Raw genomic sequence first — 10,168 nt, 5'->3', positions numbered from 1 at the left:
CTTTTTGTGCTTTTTGTGAGGACTGGAGGCTGATTATCCTGCTAATGTAGGACCGGCCTCTGTGATCCTAAATATTACTTATATTTTTGCTCTCTTCTGCCCCACAGCAGTGCTGATCATGTTTACTGTTCATCTGTCAGCAGCACACTCGGAGTTTGTCAGAGTTTAGCAATTTTTTTTTATTTTTTATTTTTTATTTTGTATTTATTTTTAATGAACTTATTTTTTTATTTTTTTAATCTTTTTTTTTTGTTTTATTTTGTATTTATTTTTGATGAACATTCTTTTTTCTTTTTTTTTTAATCATCTTAAAAAAATAACTTTTTCCTTGCAGTCACCTGGGCCGCCAAACATGCACCTAACGTTAAACATTGTTGCTAGCTTTTATTAAAATAACTCCTCATCATATTTGCTGACACTGTCACTATATTCACACAGCAGTAAATGAGACAGAAAGTCTGTGGGAAAAAAATCATTCCTCTGCCTTCATGTGTGAATAAAAACAACCATCCTGAGCTGAGGAGTCTCTCATGCAGCTGTGAGTCATGTCAGCTGCGCTTTTTGCATCAGAAACATGTTTTGAAGTAATGTTAAGCTGCAAAATATGATTTTTTTCTGGCCTTTGGGCAGTGCATCACCAAACTACACTAAAATCTATATTTAATCCATATAGATTTAAATTCGTTGCCAGGTTACACATGAAGTGACTGACATGACTAACAAATGCTTCAGAGGCTCTGGCTCTGATTGGTTGTTTTTAGTGCACACAGAGGAGGAGGGACATGATTTCTGTCTCATACTTTGTGGATATAGTGACCGTTTGACAAAAATAAAATAACTTTTTGTCTTTTTTTTAAGGCCTTTTTAGTTTGAGAAAAGGAAGGTCAGTTTACCAGCTTTTTCTTGAACTTTCAGCTACATCTCATGGCTTTCATCTGTGGATGGAGTTTACTTGGAAAAAGCAACACTGCGACAAATTGTCCTGTAAAATTATAGTAAACTTCTGGCAGCTGTAGTCGCCAGCATCTGTTATTTTACAATGTCAACACCGTAAATTGTTACATTTCTCACAGTATTTTACAGTAGAATATGACATTTACAGTGTAATATTGGCTCCAAAAATCATCAGCATCGACACACTTTTATTGTATTTTGAGAAAAACAAAACAAGAAACATACGTTATAATTGGATTGATTTTTACGGCAATGATGTTGGCTCCAAAAATGATCAGCATTTACAGTTTTATTATATTTTGAAAAAACAAACACCTACTTTATATTACTGTTTGAATTTGCCTCCAAAAAGCATCAAGATTTACAGTCTTTTACTGTATTTTGAAAAAAAGTACATTACTGTTAGAATGTGGCTGTATTTTCACAGTGTAGTAATCAGACGGATTTCAGGTTTTTTGGGCTCAAACCGTGATCTCTTCTCTCAGCATTTATTGCGAGCACCAGCTGTCAAATTTGAAGACGGTGTCATTTTTCTGAAAGGAATAATGTTATTGATTATTGATTGTGTTGAGCAGATGCCAGTGCTAATGAGAACACGTAGTGCTAATGAGAATTTAACAAGTTTTTGGAGACCTGTAGTTGCTAACATGTGTCTGTTGTTTAGTGATATATGAGACTGAACGCTGATAGTACTCCAAGTCCCTGAGGCGGTGTCTCGTGACAAATAGTCTGCTGACCAAAGCTCTTCGTCTGGCCAAGAGGGCTGTGGCTGCTGGGAGAAATGACGTAACTGGTAGCTCGGACTACGGACTAAAAAAATCATTGTTGCTGACAGACAGGGCTTCACGCTGACTAAACACACAGTGCTGGACTTTTTGGGGAACTCCAGAAGTTTTTGGTTACATGAGTAGTTGGCTACGTTTCAGATAGACAAACAGTAACGGTTGATCTGACTCTGTTCGCAGGGGAAATCCATCATTGTTTATTCAGATGTAGTGATGTTTAAATTTTTATTTAGCTCCAAATGCTGCAATTAAATACATTTTATAGTGTTACATTTTGAACAGATTTACTAGTATACTTACGGTATGCAGCACTGCAGGTTTTTCTTATTACACTGTAATATGAGGGTTTACATGAAGATAGTTCAACTTGAGCTGAGATATGGAGCTGTCTCTAGTTAATCCTGTCCCCCCAAACACATAAAATCGATGTTGACTTATAACTAGCATCAAGCATAGTAGCTGTCAGAGATAAACATTTAAGTTATTCCTCACACTGAACTATGTTGTACTATTTTGTCACGACTTCAAAATGTAGAGGACAAATTATTAGCAAAACAGAACAAGTGAAAATACAAATATTTGCCAAAGTTGCATTTCTTTCAAGAATTTTAATGAAATGTTACAAAATCACACAAAAAAAATATAACGTGCACAGAAGGTAGAAAACGTGTTGTACTTTTAAAATCTTTACAAAACAAAGATAGGTTAGATATATACAGAAGTGTCCACATGCTGTATAGATACTAAATACTGTCAAAATGTTAATTAAATTTTGTTTTACTGTCTTTTGTGAGTTTTGGAAAATAGTGAAATACCGTTTGAGATACTCAGTGACATAATGTACACAGAAAAGACAAGGAAAACAGAACACTAACAAAAAAGCCAAAAAAAAAGCAATAATTAAAAAAAGGGAAACTGCTAATCCAAAATATATAAATATATAATATATATTTAAATAAAAAGGCAATTTAAAAAATAGTAGGCTGTCAGATTTATATTCGTGAAAATAATTTTAAAAAAAAGATCAGAGAGAGTTGTATGAAATGAGCATGGCCTATTATGACTTTTACCTTTTTATGAAACAGCAGGATTTCATACTTTATAGAGGCTCTCTGAGGAGCCCCTTTAATGGCTAGATTTATTTATTGAACTTAAGATAGCACAGTGCGTCTTTGAACCAGCGAGTGAAGATTCATGGATGTGTATCTTTCTGTCAGATGCAATCGTAGACTCTGCAGTGGCAAAGAACCCTCTTAGTGAGTTTTAGGGGCTGCGGCGGTGGATTGTACAGTACCTTTATGGGGGCTTGAGTGGCTTTAGGGTTGTTATTGGAAAACGGGAGGATGCTTTTGGAGGGTGCTCTAGGCCTTTGCCTGGTTTGCCTCTCCTGATGGTTCACTTTGACTTCCATTTAAGTAAAATTAGGCAAGTCAGGGAGCAGAAGTCGACTTCAGTCGTACATAGGAAGCTTCGCAGGAGTCTGGAGGGGCACCACTTCAACCAAAGACGCCATAAATAGGCACGGGTCAGAAGTTTTGCTCAAGCATTATGAGAATGCTTTAAAGTTTAAAGAACAAAGAAGATTTGCACAAGACCAGAGCATATGGACATGAGTAGTGGGAGATATGTTGTAACAAGTATATGATGGACTCATTTTTTAAAAATTTTCTTTTATTTTGTTCTGTCCAGTGGGTGCGATGCAGAATTTTGCACTGCATTATGCCGTTCCAGCCTGGCCCAGATTGCATCATGAACTCTTTTTTAACATAGACTCCCATCATTTTCTGTAATATCTTCGCCCAGATCTAATTCCCAGTCGGCCTTATTGTGAGGGAGCTATTATTGACCTGCCTGTGTGATCCTTCTATACAATGTGGTGACTGCCTCTGAGGAGCGCGTCACATGGGTTGCATGAAGGTAGGGCAGGAAACTGGGGCATTGTTTTGGAAATTTTTCCAGAGAGATTGAATTTACTGCAGAGATGTTCAAATGAGGAATAATACACCGTGTGAGTACAGATCAATGAAATATTTAATGCTCGATTTCTGCCAACCTATGAATGGCTTATCTGGGGTATTTTTTGACAATCAGCCATCCAAAATGACGCATGTGTGTCCAGATATTATCCCTCTAAAACCTGGATCAACATCACTTTTCTTGTGCTGTGCTCAGATGCCTTTTAGTATTTAAACCTTTGGACCCGGAGCATACTGCTTTGATTTCTTTCAAAAGCATCAGGAAAAGGCATTGAGCAACTCGGCAAGAAATTTGTAGATTTAGAAAATTACTAAAAATAAGCCAGTACAAAAAACTATAATTATTATAATTACAAATTGAAAATTATGTTAAACAAGTATTATTATTTTTTAGTAATTTCCTTGTTTGTTTTTGTTCTTCATGTCATTTTATTTATCATTTTCTCCTCCTCCTTTTTTCTTTGCTAATTTTCTGGTAAATTATGGGTCATTTCTTCTCAAATTGCCCATTGCCTTCTTCCCATGTTTTTTTTTTTTATTTATTTCACTTTTGGTAAAACCTGCTGATAATAATAAGGTGCATTAAGGATTCCAGAGTATATTGTGATTGTGCATCTGCACCAGAATAGTCAATATGCAATGGGACGTATATTCGATGCCCTGTAATGTGTTAAAAATAATGTCAGTCCGAGTCAAAGGGTGCAATGCTAAATTCCATGCACACACTACATGTAAAACAAAAGAAAAGGGAAAGATTTTAGGTATCAAGTGTTCAGTGTTCGCCTTGTGTTCATGTGAGTTCCCTGTAGATGCTCTAGTTCCCTCTCCGTCCAAAGACATGCAGGTCAAATTAGCTTGAGCCTCTCCTGGATAATAAAATTGCATTCTTACGCAGAAACCACTGTGCTTGGACTGTTGCCCAACAGAGTTTTGTCAAAAAAGCTGCTCTAACATCACCACCTTTTTTGTCAGAGGGACTTCATGTAATCCACATCTGTGAATAAGCTTTTTGCTGTATACTTTCCTTGTGTTAGAGGGGTAAACATACTGTGAGAAAGTTGAAGTCTCCAGGCAGTACAGAAATATCAGTGCTGGGGGAGCGGGGAGTGGGCTTCACTCTCTGGCTCTCAGCCCTCAACACCAGCCAGAAATAGAAAGTGTGGTTGTCCTGGGCAGCTCCTCAATGCATCTTTGCCCAAAAGTCTGTATGCTCAGCAAGCTTTGCCTCAGCAAATAATAAAAAAACAACCCCAGTGTTCCCACTTTTCCACTTTCAACATTTGCAGGCAGTCGATGATGTTTGATCACTTCCGAGCTCGGCTGCACAGCCCACAGGCTTTTGGAGTCACCTACCTCTTAACTGTTTCCCTTTCAACCAAACACCCCAACTCAGATGTTCTCTCTCAGGCAGCACGTCACACAAAAGATCTAGAGCAGAAACCTTTGTCGGCTGTAATTCAACCTCTGCGTAACCTTACCCAGAGTCAGGCCATCATTTCAAACTGCCCTTATCAGCTTATCTCGCTTGTTACGAGACCTGCTCCCTCCCAGCTGACATGCTGGGCCTTATCTCTAACCCGCTTTCACTCGGCTGCAGTATCGCAGTGAGCTGGCCTCACTTTTCAGATGACATTTTCACACTGTTGCGTCACCGGTGGACCTATCATTCCTTCCCATGTAATCCTTCCAAAGTATATTTGTGCCGGGTATTGTGAGTAGGTAAGCAGCCAGGCGGGTGCTGTACAGTTTGTCAGAGCTCATATTCTACAGAGGGAAGATCCTAAAAGAGCTTACTGACAATGCATTCCTACTGGCAGATATTCTTTTTTTCCATCTGCATCAGCATGTTTGGAGCAATTGTATGCTATTAATCTGGTGACGAATGCACAGGTTTAAGTGTGTTCGGAGCTGGAAACACTTCTTTTTTTTTTTTTAAAGTGGTGGCCATTTCTGCAGAGATCCCTTCCTGAAGTAATGGATGTGATGCTGTAACATTTTCTACAAATATTCAAGGTCCCTAGAGGATAAATTATACTGCCTTTGGTGATGCTCTCCCAGCACCACCAAAATTTAAGACCGTCATTATAGCGTCTTCTACATTCATGGTTCCCAGAGGATGTATCCTATCAGGTTTGATGATCCTTTGAGTTCTAGCACCACTCTGGGGTTAACCATTTTTGCTTTTGAGTAAAATTTCTCAACAACTATCGGATGGATGGTCTTAAAATTTTCATCAGATATTCAGGTTCCCTTGAAGATGAATCCTATCTGTGATGGTCAACTAGCACCACCAAAATTTCATAGTAGGTATAACTTCTAAGCTAGCTTGTAGACATCTTTGAGACAAGCATGTAAACATCTATGAGATGGATAGGCGCAAACTTTTCATTCATGGTTCCCAGAGGATGTATCCTATTGGGTTTGGTGATCCTTTGAGTTTTCATCTGGCACCACCATGGGGTTTACCATTTTTGCCTTTGAGTAAAATTTCTCAACTATTATTGGATGGATTGATGGGGATTGGATGGAGAAAATAATTGTCATTCTGTTCATGTTTTGCACACAGTAATGCCTTTTTTTGTTTTAACCTATTTCTGGACATTTTACAGCTTTATTGACAAGTTTAAAACATGTCTGAAAAGTAATCAAATGTAATAAGTTACATTACTTCAGTAAGGTAATCAAAAAGGTAATCAAAATAGTTACATTACATTTTAATAGGGTAACTAGTAATCTATAATCCATTACATTTCAAAAGTAACCTCACTGCTAATGACTGCTGATTGTGTTTTCTATCAACAGAACAAAGTTGTCATTGTACATATTTGCAAATTCTGATTTGATGTGATCAAAATTTCAAATTCAAAAGCTAATGTCTTCTGACAAAAACTAATAATATTTGTACTAAATGTATTAATTTTTTTCATTTCCAGGCCATTACCTGAGAGACGAATCAACATAACCTTCAGCAAGTCCATCGACAAACCGAAATGAGCCTGGCTGGACGTGATTCAGCGTGAGGCACGAGGTTAGTATTGAGAGGAGTTTCTGGTTCTTGGTTTTGGCATTTACTTAAGATCACACATCTGCAGATGGTTTGTGGATATTTCTGGGATGCCATTTAAAGTCATCTGCAAAGAGTTTTTAAATACATTTTCTTCAGTAGTATTTATCTGCATCTGCTGCATGTTAATGAGTTTAAAGTGGCCTGTAGAACATCCTTCTGTGCACATCTGTTGATTATTAGACGTGTTTTCCAGATTTAATCTGTTTGTAACTAAAGGAATTCTCTCTTACTGTGTCCCAATTCTATACGACATAGATCTACTAAATCTTTAAGTCCGCAGGGTGTTTACAGTAGACATTTGATAAAATAAGAAATATCACAAAAAGTCACCATTGCATACTGAGAAATGTCTGATTTTTGAGTGTGATGTGATGCAATGTACAAAAGAAAGATATGAATTATATATCATTATATTATATGCTATATAATATATTCTTTTTTGTTTCTATTAGATATATTTACTGACATTGTATAAATACTAAATAGTATTTGTATATTACATGTACTGCATATATTTTATGGGCTATATTTTATGATAGACTTTATATTTATTTCTTGGGGAAATTTCCCTTTATACTGTAGTCTGAGATATTCTAGTGCATGGATTGTTGTCTATGTATTTTTTAAATGTATTCTCACCAATTTCTTATTTTATTTTATTCCACTCAGATTGTTTTCTATCTGTTTTCTCTTTCCTCTTGCTCTGTCCCTGTGCTGCTATAACACGTGAATTTTCCTTTTGGGATCAATCAGATGTTATTTCATCTCATCTTGAGTCCAAGTCCCTAATTTAGCTATATTTTCTAAATTTTATTTCCAAACCTAAAGCTAAAACTGTGCCCTCTACACAATGCCAAGGATACTATTCTAGTAGAGCAACACTGAATCTGTTATTTGTGTATTTATTTTGTTTATATATATATATATATATATATATATATATATATATATATATATATATAGATATATATATATATATATATATATATATATATATATATATATATATATATATATATATATAGATATATATATATATATATATATATAGGGAATAAAATGTTTGGAATCAGCATTTAAAATACTAACTATACATTTTCAGTTGCAGAATGCAAACACCCTCCAAGCTGCTAAAACCCGGAAATCCCAGGAAAAAGTGCAGAGAAGCTGACCTCCTGGCTGACGGCTACGACCCTGGTTAGTATGGATGGGAAACAGCGTCTGCCTCTTCTTCAGACTCAGCTGAGTTGAGCTTCAGTATTCTGCATCCTAAATACACTAGAGGGGGCCATTGCACTGTGTATACTCCCCACAGTAGGTTTTCATGACAGCTTGTACATGTCTTCTGAAATGATTCTCCCCAAAAAAGCAGACGAAGAAACCCTTCAAAAAATATGTAAAATAGCCATTATTAGCTTTTCATAATCTAAATTCTTTGTGGTCTAATTCTCTTCAATTTATGTGAAAGCATTTTTTTCTCTTTTCTAAAACTGATATCTGGGACTAAAAAAAACAACTAAAACCAAACTCAGAGGTGTCCGTTATATTCCGAGTGTGTTCATTTGAGTTTGAGAAATTAAATTAAAAGCTGAGTCATTTGTTTCGCTCTCATCAGAGTTGATTTAACTGCTTGAACAGCACCCCAGTCTCTGCCTGGCAATTTCTAAGTAAAATATAATAATACAATTTTATTTGTGCTTATTCATTCTGTCACTAATGTGTGTATACGTGTTTCCATCAGGAACTCCTCACCTGTCTGTCAGATGTCCCCAGTGCGTTCTCTGGCTCTGCACAACTCGCCCGTCTGCCCTTTTGCCCTTCTGCTGCCTCCACAGGTGAATTTTTTTGACCTCACGGAAAAGCTAGCTTCTGACCCATGCAATGTTAAATTTAAGATAATTGTGAGATGCATTTTATCAACAGCACGCACAGGTCAATATGTTGGCATTTTGGATGAACATGGTGGAAGCAAACACTTTTTACTATAAGATACAAGGCTGCAGCATCCACTCAAATTGGACTGAGCGTGGCAGCTTCGTGCTACACCAATCAGCCACATGTGGAGGGTTTAAATGATCACTTGATTGCTTTGACCTTGCAGTTCCATACACTTTGACAATCCTTAACATCACAACAAGCTTTCAGGCATATAGTAGTATTTAGACCCATCTTTTATCTTATTTAGTACTTTTGGAACAAGCAAAATTGACATTTTTTTAGTAAAGAATAAAAATATAACAGCATTTATTTTCTCTAAATGGTTGCCTGAAGATTTTCTCACTTATTTTTTCCACTAACTACATCCTTGTATAACTACAATTGTCCATTTTGTTACTGTTTTTCTCTGCTCTACCTGAATAACTGCTGTCATGACCCCTTTATTTCCCACTGGGATCATTGCGGTTGCACACAAACACACGCCGGTGTGTGTACAGTAAAGTAATGAGCTAACATCACACCATCATGAATCATAACTGCGTAGCAGATGGCAGCGGGTGTGTGCAACAGTCTGCCGTCCTGCTGGCTGCTGAGACCAACATCAGTGAGGAGGACTCAGTTTGGTCTTGTCTCTTCAACAGTATTATTGACAGAAAATCAGCCAGTTCTCGGTGCTGTTACTTAGAAGTAAAAGTAGCAATCTCACATTGTAAAATACTCAGTTACAAGCAAAAGTCTTGCAATTAATTTGATTTTACATAGGAAAAAATCTGCAATAATTAGCATATATATATATATATATATATATATATATATATATATATATATATATATATATACACATATATACATATTATATACACCTGTATATGGCAGGGACTGATTTTAGATTGAAAAAAAAGGTTATTTCTCCAAAACAAAAATTCAAAACATTATTAATAGTAATAAAATAAAACAAATGCCCTTATCCTCATGTCTGGGTTTGTCAACAGTATCAAGTGTTTTCACTTCACTAACTCTCCATTATGAAAAAATAGCCCACATAATCCCCAGTTAATTTATGGTGTGTAAGTGAGACCCATTTTGCATTTTAACAAATTACCACGGTCTTCGTCATCAGTGGCCCAGTCACATTTGCAAGGCTAATCAGTGAACTCATTGGGAACATTAGTGGTTCAATGAGCTCTAATAAATGTCCCATTATCAGTGTGACGCATTGGTACCTATTGAATAAGAAGTAAAACACTCTTTCGCATCAGTTGCCATGTTACCTCTCGTTTCATCAGTGTCAGCGATGATGGAGAAATGTTGGACATGCAATCAAACAAAGCACGACTGGTGATGAAAAAATTCTTCACTTGCTAATGTATTCATTGGAAAATAGGTGATGGCGGAGTGTTTGTGCCATTCAGCTCAGTCCCAGCGGACTCTGCCTTTCTCACTTACAT

The sequence above is a fragment of the Plectropomus leopardus genome, chromosome 6 (assembly GCF_026936395.1).
Source record: "Plectropomus leopardus strain MGB_pleo_1.0 chromosome 6, ASM2693639v1, whole genome shotgun sequence".
Classification (NCBI taxonomy): Eukaryota; Metazoa; Chordata; class Actinopteri; order Perciformes; family Serranidae; genus Plectropomus; species Plectropomus leopardus.
Note: the sequence above shows the minus strand (reverse complement) of the source record.